Source organism: Hemiscyllium ocellatum (genome assembly GCF_020745735.1).
Source record: "Hemiscyllium ocellatum isolate sHemOce1 chromosome 27 unlocalized genomic scaffold, sHemOce1.pat.X.cur. SUPER_27_unloc_6, whole genome shotgun sequence".
In the NCBI taxonomy this organism is placed as follows: Eukaryota; Metazoa; Chordata; class Chondrichthyes; order Orectolobiformes; family Hemiscylliidae; genus Hemiscyllium; species Hemiscyllium ocellatum.
The window spans coordinates 291814-315380 of record NW_026867515.1 but is presented as its reverse complement, the minus strand read 5'-3'; the positions used below and the strand labels follow the sequence as shown (position 1 = coordinate 315380).

Here is a 23567-nt window from a genome sequence, read left to right as displayed (position 1 = left end):
TTTTACTATGAAACTGTAACCCTGCCTTTCCCATGCTAACCAACCTAACCTGCACATCCCTGCGCACTATGGGCAATTTAGCATGGCCAATCCAAATCAAGGCCAGTGAGCAATGTAGTGATGTGGAAAATGAACATCAGAGAATGATAGAAAGGGACAAGGTGAGTAAATGTACCAGCAATCAAAACTGGATCTGAAGATCACAAAACTTGAAACTAAAAACGATGTTTCTGAAAGTGTGGTGCATTGTAACAAAATTGACTGCACACATTGAAGAGAATAATTATGATCTGAGACTCCTTACAGAGGCATGGCTTCAAGATGACAAGGATTGGATCCTGAATATCGAGGTGAAAGTCAAATGGAAGCTAGGTGAAGGTAGAGGGTTGACGCTGCTCATCAAAGCACTGATCACAGGGAAGTCTGGTGTCAGCTCAGATTTCAGGTCCTGATTTCTCTGTCCTCTGATGTCCCTGTACCCACAGGGTAAATATTGTTCTGTTCTGGTCTGCTGGACTTCTGCTGAAACTTTGACCCCCACCCTACACCTTCTGGACAATAAAACATTCAGTCAATCAAGACCCAAGCCCCCACCCCAGCTGTCAACCATCCAGACACAGAGTGTAGTCCTAGCGGAAATCAAACAAGCAAAACAGAACAAAATTAGAAATAAATAAATGCTTGTGCTTAATGTTTGTTCATGAAGTAGTAAACCAGTACTAGGGCTCTCCCACGATTCTTACAGTGCCCAACTTGAGTCATTCTCTCTCCCTAACATCTAACTATTCATACCCAGCTATGATTTACAACAATATTTACACCAACAGAATTAAAGCATCTGTTATCAAGTAGACATCGGGATATACAGCATGAAATAGACTTTTCTCTGCTTCATTCTCACACACACACACACACACACACACACACACACATCCATGGGGGTGAATTTGTACTTGCAGAATTAGTTTTGTAGAGACATTCTATTTTTCTCAAAAAAATGCACAACCTGCAGGCTGTTCAATCCATGTAATATTTTGTAAATTCCACTTTGGAAATAGAACCAGTCTGACTCAAGATTGTGATACAGACAGACCCTGATTTCACACCTTTAGTGCATTCTCAGTGCTGAGATGTCACCTTTTCTTATGAAACTTATCTCAAGAAAATGTCTTTCAGGAATTTCTGTGATTTACAAATGAATGATACGAGCAGCCCATACTAAAAGATGAAGGACTTAACAATCCAGGGTTTTTCAATATAACATTTCAGTGCACTGTAATGTTTTTCCATCCATTCTGTGCCTTATGATTTTATTCTCCACAATCACCTGATGAAGGAGCCATACTCCGAGTGCTAGTCACAGATGTACAGCACGGAAACAAACTCTTCGGTCTATGCCGACCAGATGCCAGTATGTCGCCCCTTATGTCTCTGAATCTTTCCTATTCATATCCCATCCAGATGCATTTTAAATGTAATTGTACCAGCCCCCACCATGTAATCTGACAGTTCATTCCATATACATACCACCCTCTGTGCGAAAGGATTGCCCCTTAGGACCCTCAGAAATCTTTCCCCTCTCACCCTACACCTCTGCCCTCCAGTTCTGGTCTCGGTGCCTTGCCCCCACGACAAGGGGAAACGACATACAAAAGTTGAGCAGCCAGACAAAATGCTAAAGGAATAAAATATCGTGCCGCAGGGAAAAAAAAATTGTGGCTCTATCTTTTTTCCGCTGTTGGCATTTGGACACTTAAAATCTGTCAGAAACACCAACATCCCCATAGAGCATACTGCGCATGTTTGCCAGTGTCAGCAACCCAGTGCGCATGCTGGCCAGTGTCCGCAAAACACTGAGCATGCTCATCGCTGTACGCAAAAAAGGCGCGAAACCTTCTTTTGATTGACCAATAGGCAACATTGGAAGACTGGAAGGAGACTGGTCCTCCTGCCAATCAGAGCCAGCACATTGTCTGAATGCGGAAGTCGGACCATGAGCTTCTCAAACTGTGACTCCTAATACTCTCTCTCTCTCTGAATAAAGATAGAGCTTTACCCAGACTGCGAATTCCTTCCTCTGTCCCAGATATGTGAGTACGGCACTCTCTTGCTCCCATTCCATTTCTTTTTCATTCTGGGGTTCGTTGTTGACTTGCAGCAACTGAAAGAAAAGAGTGAATCCGGAAGGGGACAGACTCTGGAAATGCTGGTCCAGGTCTGCGTCTCAATTTGCAAAATAGATAGGCAGGAAGTGGAGAAGTCGACGTTTTGGGTGTAACCCTTCCTCGGGGCTGGGGCTGGCTGGAGAAGCTGCAGATAAAGGGGGTGGGAGTGAAGCGGGGATAGGTTAAGACAGGTAGAGGGTACGATCTGGTTGCTGGCAGAGAACAAGGAGAGAGGTTTTTTTGAAATTGAAAAACTCAACGTTGAGTCCTTCGGGCTGTAGGCTGCCTGGAAGATGAGGTGTGGTCCCTCCAATTTGCAGTTAGGTTCGTTGTGGCAATGGAGGAGGCCAAAGATGGTCATGTCAGAAAGGGGGATTGTTATGGATGGTGACTGGGAGGTCTGGTCGGCTTTGTGGACCCAGCTGTGATGCTCAGTGAACCGTTCCCCAAGTTTACGCTCGCTCTCCCCGATATAGAGAGGACCACAATCGGCAAACACAGGGCAAATGCAGTACTACAATATGAAGTTATAGCCTTGGCTGTGGCAAAGAAAAACAGAAAGGAGGTGCATTGTTTAAATGGAGATGTATTTGGATGTGGAATTGAGTTCACAACTGGGGTGTCTTCCTGCAGTTAGCGTGTCATTGAATATATTCAAGGTTGAGTTATCTGATTTTTGAACAAAGAAGTGGATGTTTGTGGGGGAAGGCAAGAACATGGTTTTAAGACCAGTACAGAACAGTTCCAGAGTCATACAGCACAGAAAGAGCATTTAGTCCAACTAGTCATAGAGATATACAGCATGGAAACAGACCCTTTGGTCCAACTCATCCATGCCGCCCAGACATCCCAACCCAATCTGGTCCCACCAGTCAGCACATGGCCCGTATCCCTCGAAACCCTTCTCATTCATTTACCAGTCCAGATGCCTTTTAAATATTGCAATTGTACTAACCTCCACCACTTCCTCTGGCAGCTCATTCCAAACACGTACCACCCTCTGTGTGAAAACATTGCCCCTCAGATCTCTTTTGTATCTTTCCCCTCTCACCCTAAACCTATGCCCTCTGGTTCTGGACCCTGACCACCCCACCGCAGGGAAAAGACCATGGCTATTTATCCATGCCCTTCATGATTTTGTAAACCTCTATAAGGTTACGCCTTAGCCTCCAACGCTCCAGGGAAAACAGACCTAGCCTCCCTATAGATCAAATCCTCCATCCGGGCAACATCCTTGTAAATTTTTCTGAACCCTTTCAAGTTTCATAACGTCTTACCGATAGTAAGGAAACCAGAATTGCACACAATATTCCAAATGTGGCCTAACCAATGTCCTGTACAGCTACAACATAACTTCCCAAATCCTATACTCAGAATTGGGAAAGTTTTCAAAATCTACAAAGACAACTGGGAAAGAATGGAGGGACAAACCAAACCTTTGAGGGTCAGCTTGGAGGCTCAAGGTCTCAGGACAGGGGGTGGGGATGACACGTGCCAGCAAATGGGACTAGATCAATTTAGGATATCTGGTCAGTACAGTTGTGTTGGACAGAAGGGTCTGTTTCCGTGCTATATATCTCTATGACTCAGGCGTCAATGTTAATGCCTTGACATCTCATTTTGCTCCCACCTTCCGGGGACATTAACCATTTTGTGTCTGGTTCTTCCTCAAGAAGCTGCGAGGCAGGTTCACCCTGAATTGACACTTTCTTTTTGCTTCCCAAAATCAGACCTGCTCACTGTCAGCAGTATCCCAGTGTTGTGAAAGATATTAGCTTTTCAGATGGAGGTATTCAAAGTTCAGAGAGATGGCAGTCTTGCTGTTTTTGCTTTTCTGCCCTGTAAGATCTTGAATCAGCACCTTCAGGAGAATTAGTTAGGGCCGAGTGAGGACAGAGGGGAGAGAGTGTGGGATGGTGCTTTCAATTTTGTGGAATAACAAAAGAAAAGAATATTGCACAGAAAATAGAATTGCTTGTTCAGAATTTCTACCCTGCACCGACAGTGATGACCTTTGTAATATCTTTTTTTACAGAGCACAGTAGCGCCTCGACGTATGAACGACCACGTTCATGTACAAATCGGTTTACGAACAGGATTGTACGTAAAACTTTGCTTCAACGTACGTACAAAATTCAAGGTACAAACGCAAAAAGCCCATGTGCGACCACGTGGTTTCATTATTCTGCTTTGCTACGCGCTTGTTGAACGCAAAAGCGCTCGGACCCCGCATGATCTCATTCAGTTCGTCTTTGGCGTGTGCGCTGTGAACAGCCGTCCAACCATTCTTACGCTTCCCAAACAATGGGAAAAGTTGATTCAGTTCACGAACTTTTTGGATTAAGTTCGTAAGTCGAGGCGCTACTGTATTTGAAAATCCGAGGACGGAAGTTTCAAAATCAACAGATGAAGGGCTTAAGCCCGTAACGTTGACTCACCTGCTGTGCTTTTCCAGCGCCACACTTTTCGATAATGACTCTTCAGTATCTGCAGTCCTCACTTTGACGTCAATGTCTGACGGTCACGCAATCCATCGGGACCGCAACGGTTTTCAACTATGATTCTGTGAGAAGGAGCAAAGCTTTTTGGTTCCTGTTTCAGTACGTTTTCAGCATCAGTGGGACTGTATGACAGACCCTACCATTGCAGTGCACTGAGTGTGGAGCCTAAAACAGCTATACGGCCTGGAAAAAGGAATTCACAGCAGGGAGTGGCTCCAAACTTCGGCCATGGAGAAACCCGAGGAATCCCACCTCTTGGAGAAACCGTGGAAGTGTGGTGACTGCGGGAAAGGCTTCCCTTTCCCATCTTCCCTGGAGATTCACCAGCGTAGTCACACCGGGCAGAAGCCGTTCACCTGCCCTGTCTGTGGGAAGGCCTTCAGACATTCCTCCACCCTGCTGACCCACCAGCGGATCCACACTGGGGAGAGGCCGTACAGCTGCCCTGAGTGCAGGAAGGCCTTTACCCAGGTCTCTGGACTGCTAAACCACCAGTGGGTCCACACGGGGGAGAGGCCCTTCAGCTGCCCAGAGTGCAGGAAGGCCTTCAGCAATTCCTCCTCTCTGCTGAGGCACCAGCGGGCCCACACTGGGGAGAGGCCGTTCAGCTGTCCTGAGTGCAGGAAGGCCTTCAGCAATTCCTCCTCTCTGCTGAGGCACCAGCGCGTCCACACAGGGGAGAGACCCTTCAACTGTCCCGAGTGCAGGAAAGCCTTCAGCAATTCCTCCGCCCTGCTCAGGCACCAGCGGGTCCACACTGGGGAGGGGCTCTTCAGCTGCACTGAGTGCGGGAAGACTTTCAGCAATTCCTCCACCCTGCTGACTCACTGGCGGGTCCACACAGGGGAAAGACCCTTCAGCTGTCCCGAGTGCGGGAAGGCCTTCAGCAATTCTTCCGACAGGCTGACCCACCAGCGGGTCCACACTGGCGAGAGGCCATTCCCCTGCCCCGAGTGTGGGAAGGCCTTCACCCGCTCCTCCCACCTCCGGAGGCACCAGCGAGTTCATGTACCATCGCAGGGGGATTGAAGGAGCGACGGCTGAGTGCCATTATCGATTGGACTATCAACCCAGTTCCAGGGGCTCCCGGGTTTGAATCCCGCTGCGGCAGATGGCTCTATACAGGGTATGGGTTGAAATTGCTGAGTGAGGCAATACTTCCTCCGGGTTATGGCTGTACCAAGGATCCAATTAGAAAGGGACATCTCTGTGCTGACCAATAGTAAAGACAGTGAGGTTGGGTGGGGGTATAGGCGTGAGTGGGTGTGCCTTGACCTTGAGCTGTTTAAAAAGCAGCTACTTTTTCTCTGCCTTTTTGCTGAGGGGGATTTGAAGCTTTCACAAAGTTGGGTCACAATAAAGGTGAAGTGAACTTAACGCTGAGCTCAGACTCTCATTGAAGGCTTTGAGCTCCGAGTGGTTTGTGTTTTAAAGCTACTCATTTCTTTCAGCCTCCTGCACTAAGCTTCCAATGTCGCTTATCAGTTGGATCAGTGAATGAGCAGCTAGTATCGTTAGAAATTGTAAATGTTTCAGGAGTGCAGAGTATGAGAATTCTATTCGAGAGGGTTCAGTAAAGATTTACCAGGATGTTGCCAAGACTGGAGGGTTTGAGTTATAAGGAGAGGCTGGGACTTTGGTAACAGTTGTGGGACTGGTAACAGTTCTTATTTTGTGATCTATTTCTCCTCTGCACAGGCACAGGTGAACAGTTTGTTTTTTGTGCTTTGTGCGAGATCAGGCTAGCAGCTTTTAAATCCTTATGTTAAGCAGTTGAAGTAAATTGTCGATCAGCAATTGTATTCCGAGAGTGATACTTCCAGCTCTGGTAACCCTGTTGCATCAACAGAGAGAGGGAGAGGATGTCACATCTAAAGAGCAGACAGAAAAGTTATTTCGCTTTTTGAGTCAGTTTCTCACTCAGATGAGACTAGGAGTAAAAAGTGAGGTCTGCAGATGCTGGAGATCAGAGCTGAAAATGTGTTGCTGGTTAAAGCGCAGAAGGTCAGGAAGCATCCAAGGAACAGGAAGAAGGGCTTGTGCCCGAAACGTTGAATTTCCTGTTCCTTGGATGCTGCCTGACCTGCTGCGCTTTAAACAGCAACACATTTTCAGCAGATGAGACTGGATACTGCTTTTAATGGATCATAATTAAATGCTATAATGGAACACTTTAAATTCAAGGAATTTTGAAAGGGCAAACGAACAGGAGCTTTGAACAGTGATGTTCTTCCATTTCTAACCTTGGGTGACCCATATGAAGCATTTTTACTGACAGCTCCATAATCATGTTCTTGCTGGATTTTTTTCAGGGCAAACAATTTCTGGTGGGAGAAATTCTGTATCCTGGGAAGGCAGGGAAATTAGAAAAAAAAAGCTGTTAAAAGCATTTGAACTGTGGGCCCACGAGCTCTCATGGGAGCAGTGCATTTGCCAAAAACATTTCGGAGGAATTCTGTCTAACTGTTGGACTGAAAGTAGTTTCCCCACTGAACGTTAAACAGGCATTGAGAACATTGCGCATTATAGTGTGTTCCTGAGGACCGGAGGAAGATTGAATTTGCCAACGTGAACCACACTTTGCAGAGAGGAAATTTCTCTGGATGGAATAGGTTGATGGAAGTCAATAATTAGCACAGCCAATCCACCCTAACCTCTACATCCTAATCTATAAATTACCTTCTCAAAAATGTCATTTAAATGTAGAGCTTTTCTCTAAGGAAAATGTCAGTCTGACTCCACAGTAGGGAGATCAGAACTGAACGCAGTATTCCAAAATTGGCTTAAACAACATCCTGGACAGCCACAACATGACCTCCCAACTCATCTACTTAATGCTCTGACCAATAAAGGCCATCCTACCAAATGCCTCATTCACTATCCAGTCTACCTGAGAACTATGAACCTGCACTCCAATGTCTCTTTGTTTTGCAACACTCCCCTTAACTGTGTCAGTCCTGCCTGGATTGCTTGACCAAAATGCAACAACTCACTTTTCTCAAAATTAAATTCCATCTACCACTCTTTGGCCCATCCGATCAATTCGAATTTATAGCAAACTCACTTTTCTCTCTCATTCCCTAGAAGCTGAAAATCTCCATCCCACACACTCTCCCTCCATTCTCACTTTGCTGACTCTAATCCCTGCTGTACCTCATCCTGAAGGGTCTGGTTCATGCTGATTAATAGGCCCACACTCGGGGGAGGATCTAGTTGAAACATATATAATCCTGAACAGCCTGGACAGAGCGGACATTGCAAAGATGTTTCCATTGGTGGGACAGACTCAGACCAGAGGGCACAGCCTTAGAGTGAAGGGAAAACCTTTTAGAAAGGAGAAACTTCTTCAGCTAGAGAGCAGTGAATCTGTGGAATCTATTTCCATAGAAGGCTGTGGAGGCCAGGTCACTGGGGATATTTAAAACTGAGACAGATAGGTTCTTGAGTATCGGGGATCAAGGGTTATGGGGAGAATGGGGTTGAGAAACCTAGCAGCCAAAATTGAATGGGGTGATTAGATCTGATGGGCTGAATGGCCTAATTTCTGCTCCTCTGACTTAGGGCCTCTTGCTCTTCTGGACACAGAGTGAGAGAGTTGGGAGCAAGGCCAGGCCATTCGGTCTTTCGAGTCTGCACCAGCATTGAACAATTCATAACTGGATATGAATATACCTACAGCTGGGTGGAGAGGCTGGGACTTTTTCACTGGAACACATGAGGTTGAGATGTGACCTTAAAAGAAGTTCATAAAATCATGGAGGGTAGATGAGGTGAACCGCAGGTGTCCTTTCCCTAGGATGGGGGTTTCAAGATTAGGGAGCAAATGAGGAAGGTGAGTGGAGAAAGATTTTCAAAAGACTGGAGTAGCGCCTTTCTTTTTGAGAGTAGTTTGTGTGTGGAATCAATGTCCAGACACGGTGGTGGATGTAGGTACAGGAACAAGGTTTAAAAGACATTTGGATAAGTACGTGAATAGGAAAGGTTCAGAGGGATATGGGCCAAATACACACAGGTGGGACTAGTTTAGTTTGTGAACACAGTCAGCACGGTTTAGTTGGACTGAAGGGTCTGTTTCTGTGTTGTCTGACTCTGGAACTGTTCTAAACTGGGCATAAAACCATTTTCTTGCCTTCCTCCATAAACATCCATTTCTTTCTTGTTCAAAAATCAGATTAACTCAGCCTTGAATTTATTCAATGACCCCCTAACTGCAGGATGACATCCCATCTCTGAACTCAATTCCTCTTGCTAATACACCACTTGCCTTGCTCATTGCCTGCTGCACCTGTCTGACAACTGGCACAGAAGGACGCTGATGCCCCTCTGAACATCCACGCATCATTCCTGATGAAGGGCTCATACCTGAAACTTTGACTGTCCTACTGCTCGGATGCTTGACCTGCTGTGCTTTTCTTTGCCAGACTTTCCGACTCTGATCTCCAGTTCTCACTTTCTTCACATCCCAATACATCACCACTTAAACAACACACCTTTCTGCTTTTTTTCCCACAGCAAAGGCTATCACTTCATATGATGGTACTGCACTTGCCACGTGTTTGCCAATTGTGGTCTTCTCCACATTGGAGAGACCGAATGTAAACTTGGGAAATGGTTCGCTGAGCATCACAGCCGGGTCTGTAGCGGCCAACCGGACTTTCCAGTCACCATCCCTTTCTGACATGAGTGCTCCAATTTCAAATAACCTCCCTTCCCATCCCCCAACTCCTGTCCCAGCTCCTCCCCCTCCCTGCCAACCAGATTCCTTCCTCCCATTGATCAACCAGGTCTTATCCTCTACCTGTCTTCACCTATCCCCACTACACTATCCTGTCCCCAGCATCCCCTTGTTCTGCAGCTCCCCCTACACCCACGCCCCGTCCTGAAGGGGTACACCCGAAACGTCGACTTCACTTCCTGATGCTGCCTGGCTTGCTATATTCTTCCAGCCTCCTGCCTGTTTATTTTGCCAATTGAGACACAGATCTGGACCAACTTTTCCAGAGTCTGACACCTGCCTGGATTCACTCCCTTTCCTTTCAGTTGCTACAAGTCAATAATTTATAGAATCCCTGCTGTGTGGGAAGAGGCCTTTCGGACCAACCAACTCTCCGAAGAGCAACCCATTCCCCTATTACTCTACATTTACCCCTGAGTAATGCACCTAACCTACACATCCAATTGGGCAATTCACCCAACCTGCACATCTTTGGATTGTGGGAGTAAAACCCACGGCCCATGAGCCCAGCATTAAAAATAAATGGAAAACGGCAGTGGCAAAAGAGAGCGCCGCACTCACAGAAATTGGATAGAGGAAGGAAGTTGAAGGCGTGAAGGTGAATCTTCATTCAGAGGCAGAGAATCAGCAGTAGGTTCAGAAACTCATGGAGCACCTTTCGCATTCAGACAACATGGGGGGCTCTGATTGGCAGGAGGACCAGTCTCCTTCTGGACCTCCTTGGCATTCTATTGGTTCGTCAAAAGTAGGTCGCGCGCCTTTTCGGCAGACAGCAAGAAGCATGCGCAGTGATTTGCTGACACCGGCAAATATGCGTTGTGCCTTACTGACACCGAGGAGCATGCGCAGTATGCTCTGTGGAGATGCCGTTATTACTGACGTTTTTAAGCGTCCAAATGCAAATCGGAAAAAAAAGGATAGAATCACATTTTTTCCTGTGGCTTAAGATTTTATTTCTTTTGCATTCTGTCTGGCTGTTCAACTTTTTTAATGCCTTTTCCCCAGGGTAGTGGGAGCAAGTCCAGAACTTGAGGGTATAGATTTAGGATGAGGGGGAAAAGATTTATGAGGGAGCTAAGGGGCAACTCTTTCACACAGAGGGTGGTGTGTGTTTGGAATGAGCTGCCGGAGGAAGTGGTGGAGGCTGGTACAATTACAGCATTTAAAAGGCACCTGGATGGGCATATGAAAAGGAAGGGTTTAGAAGGATATGGGCCAAATGCTTACAAATGGGTCACTAGATTAAATTAGGATATCTAGTCAGCCTGGACTGAAAGTCTTTGTGTACGTGCTTTACAACTCTATTTCTACATAGTTGGAACCAATTTCTCGAGACTAAGTATAGGCCATTCACCCCTTATAGCTTGTCCTGAGCTGTAGCCTAACTGTGCAGACTTCAATGAAAGTTTCAGAAAGATTTCAGCAGCTCTTTTTTAAAAAAAAGTATGTGCTTTCAGGTGTTTCTGAATATGGTTAAAAATCGCAACACCAGGTTATAGTCCATGGGGGAATGGATGGGAGTGCAGTGGGGAATGGACAGGGGCACTGAGGCTGTCAGGGGGGATGGACAGGGGGTGCTCTGGGTGGCAGGGGGAATGGATGGGGGACTTGTGGCTGGCGGGTTGAATGGATGGGGGGGGGGGGGGAATGGACAGGGGGTGCTATGGGTGGCAGTGTGGGTTGGATAGCCGGTGCTGTGGATGGCGAGGGGGACTGGGCAGGGGGGGGATTGGATTGGACAGGGATATTGGGGGGGGGGGGGGGTTGGGGAGTGGACGGGGCACTGCGGGTGGCCGGTGTGGAATGGACAGGGAGCACTGCTGGTGGCCGGAGGAAATTGACAAGAGGCAGTGTAGGTGGGCGGGGGGGGGGGGGGGGGGGGGGAGAGGTGGAATGGATTGGGGGTACTGTGGCTGGTTGGAGGAATGGACAGGGGCTGACGTGGGTGATGGACAGAGCGCGCGGTCCAGAGTCTGAGCAGAGACCGAAAGGGGGGACTGCAGAGTGTGGGAAGATAGAGAGAATGGACAGGGGCAATTGGTGGGAAGAGAAAGGACAAGAAGCAAAGGTGCTGGGGGAGGGAACAGATGGGCGGTGGGCGGGTGGGCAGAGGGGGTGAGAGAGAGAATCAATGGCGAGAGAATGGGGTGATGGACTGGACAGGGGTCAGAGGGTGGAGTGGCGAGAGAGACAGAATGTACATCCTTCATCCCCACAGTGCAACAAATTCCCAGTTTCCACCAAAATCCCAGATGAACTCACTTAGTTGCTTGCTGTCTCCCAAATGAAATATTTCATTGTAACTTCTTCCGGTCCCAGTAAGGGCAAAACATCTTTGAAAGCTGCTCTGAAAGTCCTGTCTTCACAACCACTCTTCTGCTTTCACCGAAGACAACTAGAGTCAGACACCACAGAAACAGACCCTTCTGCCCAACTCATCCATACAAACCATATATCCGAAATCAATCTATTCCCATTTGCCAGCATTTGGCCCATATCCCTCGAAATGCTGCCTCTTCATGTACCCATCCAGATGCTTGTTAAATATTATAATGGGTACCAGCCTCCACCACTTCCTCTGGCAGCTCATTCCATCCACGTACCACCCTCTGCGTGAAAAGGTTGCCCCTTAGGTCTCTTTTATATCTTTCCCCTCTCACCCTAAGCCACATCATTCCAGATGATGGGCTTGTGCCCAATACATCAATTTTCCTATTCCTTGGATGCTGCCTGACTTGCTGTGCTTTTCCAGTGCCACACCTTTTGAGTCTGATCTCCAGCATTAGCAGTCCTCACTTTCTCCACTTCCCAATATATCACCATTTAAACAATACACCTCATTTCTGCTTTTTTTTTCACAGCAAAGACTATAACTTCACCCTGTGGTACTGCACATGCCAGGTGTTTGAGGCACAGACCTGGACCAGCTTTTCCAGAGTCTGTCCTCTTTCTGGATTCATTCCCTTTCTTTTCAGTTGCTGCAAGTCAACAATTGGATCCCAGCATGAAAATAAAAGAAATAGAAAAGGGAGTGAGAGAAGAGAGTGCTGTTGGACAGAGGAAGGAAATTACAGTCTTGGATGAATCTCAATCTTCATTCAAAGAGGGAGGAGCAGCAGCAGTTTCAGAAGCTCATGGGTCAAGATTGAAGCTGCGCTGGAAAAGCGCAGCAGGTCAGGCAGCATCCAAGGAGCAGGAAAATCGATGTCTCGGATTCAGACAATAGGGCTGCTCTGAATGGCAGGAGGACCAGACTCCTTCCGGTGTTCCAGTGCTCCTCGTTGGTCCGGGCTCTAATAGTATTCTTCCTATTATAGGGCAACCAGAGCTGTACTCAGTACTCCAAAAATAAATGGCCTCACCAACATCCTGTACAACCTCAATGGAGAACAAAAAATTTACAACCCAGGAACAGGCTCTTCAGCCCTCCAAGCCAAAGCTGATCCACTGATATCCATACCTCTCTCATACACACACGCTCTCTCTCAGACATACACATACACCACCGCCTCAAAACTCTCACCCTCTCGTAGGCTCATACTCCATCACATTCTCACTTTATCAAGCAGGCACTCGTGCAAATACAGACTCTCCCACGCATAGTCTTATACACAAATTCACACACACACACTTCCCTGATGAAGGGCCTTTCCCCGAAATGTCAATTTTCCTGCTCCTTGGATGCTGCCTGACTTGCAGCAGCTCCACACTCGATCCTAAACCTATTACCCTCTAGTTCTGGACTGCCCCATCCAAAGGAAAATACCACATCTATTTACCCTATCCATGCCCCTCATGATGATATAAAAGTGTATAAAGGTCACTCCTCAGACTCTGGCAAGCTACGGAAAACAGTCCAGCCTGTCCTTCTGTCTCTCCTCACCCGGGTAACCAAGACACATACCTGAGGTTGCAAAGTCTGCTCCCTCCCTGGATTCACTCCAGTTGCTAGAAGTGAGCCTGCTCCGTTATTCATTAAGATCATGGCTGATCTATCCATCGTTTCATCTCCTCCTCCCTGCACTGTCACAAGGAACCCCTTAATTCACCAACCAGGCCAAATCCCACCCAACTGTGTCTTGAATATACTTAATGAAGCTGCCTCTATTGCTTCCTTGGCCAAAGGATTCCTGAGATTTTGATGAAGGGCTTTTGCCCGAAACGTCAATTTTCCTGCTCTCCGGATGCTGCCTGACCTGCTGTGCTTTTCCAGCACCACTCTAATCTAGACTATTCCATAGATTCACGACCCTCTGGGAAAAGCAGTTCCTCCTCATCTCTGTTTGAAAGCTACTCCCTCTAACCTTGAGGCCTAGTCTCACCCACCAGAAATTACTGGACAGATTAGGGCTTCATCCCCACAGTGCAATGACATTGGGAAGATGTTTCCATTAGTAGGAGAGACTAGGACCAGAGGACACAGCTTTAAGAATAAAGGGAAGACCTTTAGGAACAGAGATAAGCGATGTCTCCTTTTCTGCCGACAGCGAGGAGCATGGACAATGTACTGGTGACACCAGCGAGCAGGCGTGCTGTTGTCCACATCGAGGAGCAGACAGAATGTGCTCTGTGGCGATGCTGGTGTTATTGACAGATGTTAAATGTTCAAATGCCAAGAGGAGAAATAAAGGGTAGAGCCACAGTTCTTTTTCCCCATGTGGCTCAACATTTTATAGCTTTTGTCTGGCTGCTCAACTTTTTTTTAATTTCTTTTCCCCAGAGTAGGGGTGAGGTTCACAACTAGAGGGCATAGGTTTAGGGTGAGAGCAGAAAGATATTAAAGGTACCTAAGGGGCAACTTTTCCATGCAGTGGATGGTGCACAAATGGAATGAGCTGCGAGAGGAAGTAGTGGAGCTCGTATAATTACAGCATTTAAAAGGCATCTGGATGGGGATATGAATAGGAAGGGTTGAGGGGGATATGAACCAAGTGCTGACAAATGGGACTAGATTAATTTAGGATATCTGGTTGGCATGGGCAGGTTGGACCAAATGGGTGTGTTCACATGCTGTACATCTTTATGACTCTATCTAATAAAAAAGTATATTTTTCCAAACACCAAACTATCTCCATGTTAACAAGGCTTAGTTCACCACATACTTTACTAACCATTCTCAACAGGTCCTGCCCCTTGAATGAATAAGAACATATACATGCCTGTGCATAACCTCCTACACACTACCCTCAGCAATTGCACAAGTAACAGTGAGGGGTAAACAGCACAAGCGCCAGTAAAAGCAGATGGAAAGTGAGTGTAAAATGTGACTATGACAGGACAGGCCCCACATTCCTTCCCCTCCGTCCCCCCCACAACCTGCCTCACCTTTCACCTCCCGGGCCCAGTACCTTCCAGGTGGCCCCATAGTTGACACAGGAGCCGCCCCACGACCAGTAGAACTCCACCACCCAGGCGGCCGACCAGTTCCCAAGCAGGTCCTTAACCCCATCCGCCTCCAGAATGGTCACCGGCTCCTGCCTGCTGTACAGCCGGCCGGTGTGGCCGTGACACAGCAGCTGCACCAGGAAGGCGGCGGTGACCAGTGACGGGGGTCTGCCCCGGGCCGCACGGCGCCATTTTCCTAACGGCCGCCGCTTCCCCGCTCGAGCGACTTCTCCTCCCAACCGCCTTCACCCCCGCGTGACGTCTGCACGGGGGGATGGGCGGGGCCGGGGGAACCTCACCGTCACCAAGCAACAGCCACCTCGCGCTACAACTGCTCATTCACAAAAACAAACTCTCCTGTCTCGCTCTGCAGCTGCAGGGGGGACACTGCCACGTTTCGAGGAGCCCTGTCTACATTGGGAAAGCTCACGGCTCCATTTAAACAGATATTCCGACATCTAACGGAACAGCCTCATATCTAAAGGGGGCAATCTGCATTTTAACGGGACATGGACATTTTAACGGTATTTCTGCAAATAAACAGATTTAAATGGACAAGATTATATTTCAAAGGGATGTGGGCACATTCAAAAGGATATATTTATATATAAAGTTACACAGTTATATCTAAATGAATCTACATTTCGAAGAAACGTTGCTCTATTTTTAAGCAGGAATATCCCTCGAAGAGACATACTCACATCTAAAGGGGTAAATATACATTATCGAGGAGCAAGATTGCGCTGAGAGGAACATAACACATTTAAAGGGCTGAGCTACATGTAAAGGGGCATTTTTATATTTAAAAAGATCCATTGAAATCTGAAGAGACTTGTTCATAAGTAGAAGTACATGGTAATATTAAGGAAGCATGAACATATTGGGAAATAGTGCAGCCATTTTTAAAAAGGGGTTTGTGGTGGCCGTGTGATGGTTTAATTTTTAAGAAAATAAGCAAGTTATTACGATTTGGAATGGTCTTGAAGGGGTGATGGAACCAGCAACCATGGACAAAGTTAAAGATCACAAAACACCCGGTTATAATCCAACAGGTTTGTTTGGAAGCACTAGCTTTCGGAGCGCCGCTCCTTCGTCTGGTGGTTGTGGAGAATGAGATCATGATCACGAATCTTGAGTCAGACTGATATTTTTCTTAGAGAAAACTCTGCATTTAAATTTCATTTTTGAGGAGGTAATTTATAGATTAGGATGTAGAGGGTAAGGTGGATTGGCTGTGCTGAATTACCCATAGTGACCAGGGATGTGCAACTTAGGGTGGATTGTCCATGGGAAATACGGAAGAAGTGAATAGATTTGGGTGAGATGCTCTTCAGAGGGCCAGAGTAAAATAGATGGGCTGAATGGCCTGCTTCCAAATTGTTGGGATTTTATGACTCCTCGCGACAAAGGAGCATTTTATCTGCATCTATCCTGTCAAGCCCCTTTCAGAATTCTACTGGTTTCAATAAGATCACTTCTGGTTCATAGAGGTATATACCACAGAAACAGGCCGTTTGGTTCAATTCATCCATGCCGATCAGAATTCCCAAACTAAAGTAGTCCCCACTTGCCTGTGTTTGGCCCATATCCCTCTAAACCTTTCTATGCATGTACTCATCCAAATTCCACGTGCAAATCACCCTCTGTCAAAACGTTGCCCCATAGCTTCCTTTTAAATCTCTCTCCTCTCACTTTAAAGAAATATACCCCCGAGTCTTGAGCTCCCTTACGCTAAGGAAGAGCCCTTTGCTATTCACCTTACCTCCACTTCTCATGATTTTATCAATCTCAATCATGTCACCCCTGTGCTCCAGTGAATGAAGTCCCACCCTCTCCTTATAACTCAAACCCTCCAGTCCTTACAACATCCTGGTAAATCTTTACCAAACCCTCTCTAACAGAATTCTTCCTATTACAGGGTCACCAGAACCATACTCAGTACTCTGAAAGTGGCCTCACCAACATCCTGTACAACCTCAACATGATGTCCCAACCCCTATACACAATAGTGTGAACAATGAAAGCAAGTATACTTCATGTCTTCTTGACCACCCTGCCAAGCAGCGATGCAACTTTCAAAGAACTATGAACCTGAACCCCACCATGTCTCTCTTTTAGCAAAATGCAAGCCCTTGCTTTTTATAGCTCACTCATACACACGCTTTCTCTCAGACACCCACACATACACGCCCCCAACACACTCACAGGCTTATACTCCATCACACTCTCACTTTACCAAGCATGCGCACACACTCTTACGTGCACTCTCATGCACAAACTCACATGCACGCACTCATGCATCACTTTTTGGGCAAACTTGTATTGGCAGAATTATGTTTGCAGATACATTCTACTTTGCTCAAAAAGTGCACAAACTGCAGGCAGTCAATCCATGTAATATTTTATAAATTCCTACTTTAGAATGAGAACCAGTCTGATTCAAGATTGGGAGACTGACAGACTCAAACCTCACACCTTTAATGCATTGTCCAGGCTGAGATGTCACTTTTTTAAAAAAAAACTTAAGTCACCTCGAGAACGTGATTTAATAGTAGTTCTGGGATTTACAGATTAATGAACTGAAATCTGCAACTCATTCTAAAAGGTGAAAGACTTAACAGCAACTTGGTTTAGACCATAAGACATAGGAGTGGAAGTAAGGCCATTCGGCCCATCGAGTCCACTCAGCCATTCAATCATGGCTGATGGGCATTTCAACTCCACTTACCAGCATTCTCCCCGTAGCCCTTAATTCCTTGTGACATCAAGAATTTATCAATCTCTGCCTTGAAGACATTTAGCATCCCGGCCTCCACTGCACTCTGCGGCAATGAATTCCACAGGCCCACCACTCTCTGGCTGAAGAAATGTCTCCGTATTTCTGTTCTGAATTGACCCCCTTTAATTCTAAGGCTGTGTCCACGGGTCCTAGTCTCCTCGCCTAACGGAAACAATTTCCTTGCGTCCACCCTTTCCAAGCCATATATTACCTTGTAAGTTTCTATTAAATCTCCCCTTAATCTTCTAAACTCCAATGAATACAATCCCAGGATCCTCAGCCGGTTTGTTCAATATATCCTATCAGTTGCATAACACTGTGATCTTTTGCTATAAAATCTGTGTCTTATGATCCTGCTCCACAGTTACCCGATGAAGGAGCAGTGCTCCGAAAGCTAGTGCTTCCAAATAAACCTGTTGGACAATAACCTGGTGTTGTGCGATTTTTAACTTTATCCAGCCCAGTCCAATATTGCCTCCTCCACACAATATTTCGCGAACACAGTCCACACCTCCTGATGCTGCCAGGAAACTTTACAAGGCCGATGAAATGACACACTCTGCACTCCTGAAAAATTGACAATTTCTCACGATATTAGCTGCTCATTCATGACTCCATCTGATACGCGACATCCTGCTTAGTGCAGGAGGCTGAAAGAAATGAGCAGCTTTAAAACAAAAAACAAAGCTTTCAATGAGAGTCAGAGCCCGGCAGTAAGTTCAGGTAACCTTTATTGTGATCCAACTTTGTTACAGCTTCAGATCCCCCCAGCAAAAAGGCAGAGAAAAAGTAGTTGCTTTTTGAACAGCTCAAGGTGAAAGTGCACACACCACACCTCCCCAGTGCCCCCCCTCACTGTCTTTACTATTGGTCAGCACCAAGTTGTCCCTATGTAATTAGATCCTTGGTACAGCCGTAACCCGGAGGAAGTATTGCCTCACTCAGCAATTTCAACCCATACACTGTCTCCAAGTAAGTTTCTCCCCGCTCCTTTGCCAGTGGGGGGAGGGCAGTGTAGAGTCAACCAGACTGCTGTGGGTCTGGAGTCACGTGTAGGCCAGACCGGGTAAAGGATGCAACTGGAACGACTGAGTGAAACCTTTCTCACAATGGCGGTTCCCTTCCCCAACAAGTGAGAGAGGGACTCAGATGGGGGCTTTCTCCCCTGCACCACCCTCTCCCTGAAACGGTCTCATCATTAGATTCCGAACTCCACATTTCTGACCGAATACCAATTCTGCCATCTGTCGTGGCGGGATTCGAACCCGGGAGTCCCTGGAACCGGGTTGATAGTCCAATCGATAATGGTACTCGGCCGTCACTCCTTCAATCCCCCTGCGATGGCACGTGAACTCGCTGGTGCCTCCGCAGTTGGGAGGAGTAGGTGAAGCCCTTCCCGCACTGACAGCAGACGAACGGCCTCTCTCCAGTGTGGATCTGCTGGTGCCTCAGCAGGATGGAGGAATCGCGAAAGGCCTTCCCACACTCGGGGCAGCTGAAGGGCCTCTCCCCCGTGTGGATCCGCTGGTGGCTCTGCAGGTTGGAGGAGCAGGTGAAGCCCTTCCCGCACTGAGAGCAGGTGTACGGTCTCTCCCCCGTGTGGACCCGCTGGTGGATCAGCAGCGTGGAGGAACTGCTGAAAGCCTTCCCGCACTGAGAGCAAGTAAAGGGCCTCTCCCCGGTGTGGATCCGGTGGTGCCTCATCAGGGAGGACACGTTGGTAAAGGCCTTCCCACACTTGGGGCAGCTGAAGGGCCTCTTCCCTGTATGGATCCGCTGGTGGCTCCGCAGGGCAGAGACGTGGGTAAACGCCATCCCGCACTCGGGGCAGCTGAAGGGCTTCTGCCCTGTGTGGACGCGCCGGTGGCTCTGCAGGTTGGAGGAATACCTGAAGGCCTTCCCGCACTCGGGGCAGCTGAAGGGCCTTTCCCCAGTGTGGACCCGCTGGTGGGCCAGCAGGTGGGAGGAATGTCTGAAGGCCTTCCCGCAATCGGTGCAGGGGAATGGCCTCTCCCCGGTGTGACTGCGCCGATGAGTCTCCGGGGCAGAGGGGACACGGAAGCCTTTCCCACAGTCACCACGCTTCCACGGTTTCTTCACCGGGTGGGATTCCTCAGGTTTCTCCATGGCCACAGCTTCAGCTGCACACAAACACGTGTAGAGCCCCTTCCTGCCGTGAAATCCCCTTCCCAGGCCGTATAACTGTTTCAGGCTCCACGCACAGTGCGCTTCAACAGTGGGGTCTCTCATCCAGTCCCACTGATGCTGAAAACGTCCTCAAACAGGAACCAAAAAGCGTTGATCCCTCTTACAGAAATCACACAGTCAAAAATTATTGTGGTCCCGATGGATTGAGCGACTGTCAGACATTGACATCAAAGTGAGGACTGCAGACGCTGGAGAGTCAGTCAAAAAATGTGGCGCTGGAAAAACACAGCAGGTCAGGCAGCTGCCAAGGAGCAGGAGAGTCAATGTTTTGGGCATAAGCCCTTCATCTGCTGATATTGAAACTTCAGGTTTTCAGATTTTCAAATACTCTGCAAAAAGAGATTACAAAAGTCATCACTATCAGTGCTGGATAGAAATTCAGAACAAGCAATTCTACTTTCTCTGGAATATTCTTTTGCTGTTCCACAAAATTGAAAGCACCATCCCACTCTCCCTTCCCCTCTGTTCTCACTCCGCTCTAACTAATTCCCCTGAAGGTGCTGATTCAGGATCTTACAGGGACAGCAAAAGCAAAAACATCAAGACTGACATCTCTCTGAATTTTGGATGCCTCCACCTGAAAGTTAATATCTTTCACAACACTGGGATCCTGCTGAGAGTGAGCAGGTCTGATTCTGGGAAGCAAAAAAAAAGTCAATTCAGGGTGAACCTGCAATGCAGCTTCTTGAGGAAGGACCAGACACAAAATGGTTAACGACCCCGGGAAGGTGGGAACAAAATGAGACATCAAGGCATTAACACCAACACACTTCAGTCAAACTCTTCTGCTCCCAGTCAGGAGAAAAGGAGGACTTCAGGGCTCACGCCTGAAACGTCGATTCTCCTGCTCCTTGGATGCTGCCTGACCTCCTGCACTTTTCCAGCAACACATTTTCAGCTGCTTCCAGTCAGGGCAAAACATGCTCCGAAAGTCCAGCCTTCACAACCACACTTCTGCTTTCACTGAAGACAATTAGAGTCACACAGCACAGAATCAAACCCTTTAGCTCAGTCTGTCCGAGTTGACCAGATATCCTAAATTAATCTAGTCACGTTTGCCATCACTTGGCCCCTATATGGGCCGGGTGCTGGCAGCTGGGACTAAATTGGGTTGGCTATCATGTGCAATAGAGCTAAGGGAGAGCCTAATGGGAACAGAATTTTGAGGACCATTGTCTACCAGATGTACAGCACAGAAATCATCCCTTCGGTCCAACTCATCCGTGCCGATCAGATATCCTAAATCAATCTAGTCCCATTTGACAGCACATGGCCCACATCTCTCTCAACCCTTTCTATTCATATACCCAGCGAGATGCCTATTAAATGCTGTAATTGTACCAGCCTCCACCACTTCCTCTGGCAGCTCATTCCTTACATACACCACCCTCTGAATATAAGAGTAGCCCCTTAGGACCCTTTTAAATCTCCCCCAAGCCTAAACCTATTACCCTCTAGTTCTGGACTCCCCCATTCTAGGGAAATGCCTTGTCTATTTATCCTATCCATGCCACTCATGATTTTATAGTAATCTGTAGGGTCACCCCTCAGCCTCTGGTACTCAAGGGAAAACAGCCCCATCCTGTTCAGCTCAAACCCTGACAACATTCTTGCCAATTTTTTCTGAACCCTTTCAAGTTTCACAACATCCATGACATCCTTGCTACAGCAGAGAGACCAGTACTGCACACAATATTCCAAATATGGCCTAATCAATGTCCTGGACAGCTACAACGTAATCTCCCAAATCCTGTACTCAGACGATTGGGAAAGTTTTCAAAACCCACAAACGACAACCGGGAAAACATTGAGGTATCAACACTGGGGTGGGGGTAGTGAAGAAGGGAAAGGAAGCCAAAAGTGCTGGAGCCAAGGCAGAGGAAGAACACAGGATGCACAGCCGGCTTGAAGCTGCATGTGCTGTTGCATTTACTTGTGGAAATCGGGTGCATTTTGAAAAGGAAAACAGAAAAGATATCTAATCTGTCCTCCTCACCTGGTAATTAAGTCCTATACCTGAGTTGACAGAGTCTGCTCCCTCCCTGGATTCACTCCCGTTGCTACAAGTGAACAGATTTTCCCGCCCCAGGATTTTCATTCATTGTCACTTCCGCGTTATGACGCCAGTGAATATGCGAGTGGGCGTGGCCACGCCGGGCGCACGCACTGCGCCTGCGTTGTCCTGCATCGTTTGCTCATATCCATTCGCTTCAGAGAATCCCCACAGAGTGGGAGTAGGCCACTCGGCCCAACGAGTCCACACTCTCTTTAAATCCTTCCTCAGTGATCTGTAATTCTCCATCGCCTCATCTGTACCATCTTGCCTCGTCAACACATAAGCCTCATGGAACAACATCATAGGACACAGAACTTATATCAAAAGATCAAGTGTCATGCAACTGATAGAATAAATCGAACAAACTCAGATAGTCTTCATCTCTTAGAATGGGTGCGGGTTTTGGTTCATTAATATGTAACAATGTTCTTGAGATGACTTAAGGTTTTATAAAAAAAAATATCTCCGCTCAGACAATGCATTAAAGGTGTGAGATTTGAGTCTGTCAGTATTACAATCTTGAATCAGACCGGTTCTGTTTCCAAAGTCGGAATTTGCAGAATATTACATGCATTGACTGCCTGCAGATTGTGTGCTTTTTGAACAAAATTGAATGTATCTGCAAATATAATTCTGCCAATACAATTTCACCCCAAAGAGTAGTGTGTGCATGAGAAAGTGAGTGTGTGTGCATGTGAGTTTGTGTGTGTGAGTGCACAGAAGCTTGTGTGTGCATGCTTGGGAAAGTGAGAGTGTGATGGAGTATGAGGCTGCGAGTGTGAGAGAGTGTTGAGGGGTGTGTGTCTGTTTGTCCGAGATAGAGTATGTGTGTGAGAGAGACGCTTAATAAAGGCAAGGGGTTGTACAGATAATGGTTGGGCCATGAGTCGTGTTGTAGAACAGACACATGTTTGGGGGGGGGGTGGTGGTTCAGGTACCTAGTTCTTTGGAAGTTGCATCACTGCTCGACAGAATGGTTTTCAGACGGCATCTCGCAACATTGCCTTCATTGTTCACACCACTGAATATAGGTGTTGGGACATCATGTTGAGGTTGTACAGGATGTTGGTGAGGCCACTTTCAGAGTACTGAGTACAGTTCTGGTGGCCCTGTAATAGGAAGAATACTATTAGTGAGTGTTTAATAAAGATTTACCAGGATGTTGTCAGGACTGGAGGGTTTGAGTTATAAGGAGAGGCTGGGACTTTATTCACTGGAGCACAGGAGGTTGGTGGGGTGACCTCATTGAGATTGATAAAATCATGAGGAGTGGAGGTAAGGTGAATAGCAAATGGCTCTTGCTTCACGGCGGGAAGCTCAAAATTCGGGGGGCATTTTTTTTAAAATTTGAGGAGAGAGATTTAAAAGGAACTGGAGGGGCAACATTTTGAAAAAAGGTGATTTGCATGTGGAATGAACTTACTGAGGATGTGGTAGATGCAGGTACAGTTACAACATTGTGGTAGATGCAGGTACAGTTACAACATTAAAACAGCATTTGGATGGGTTTAGAGGGAAATGGGCCAAATGCAGGCAAGTGGGACTGGTTCAGTTTGGAATCCTGGTCGGCATGAACGAATTGGACCGAAGTGTCTGTTTCTGTGCTGTATACCTCTATTGAAACCAGTCAAATTCTGAAAGGGGCTTGACAGGATAGATGCAGATAAAATGCCCCTTTGTGGGGAGGGTCTCGAATTCCGACAACGTGGAAGCAGGCCATTCAGCCCATCTATTTCAC

At 47.1% G+C, this 23567-nt stretch overlaps 1 protein-coding gene and 2 pseudogenes across 1 annotated transcript in view; 1 reads left to right on the top strand and 2 right to left on the bottom strand.

The window, feature by feature from the left end:
- The window catches only part of LOC132808491 (zinc finger protein 208-like), a 163923-nt pseudogene extending 157935 nt beyond the window's left edge, over nucleotides 1-5988 (top strand).
- LOC132808471 (zinc finger protein 239-like) overlaps nucleotides 1-23567 on the bottom strand; it is a 290995-nt gene that overhangs the window by 205632 nt on the left and 61796 nt on the right. The gene's annotated exons all lie outside the window — the stretch shown is intronic.
- The window catches only part of LOC132808493 (zinc finger protein 850-like), a 29789-nt pseudogene continuing 24549 nt past the window's right edge, over nucleotides 18328-23567 (bottom strand).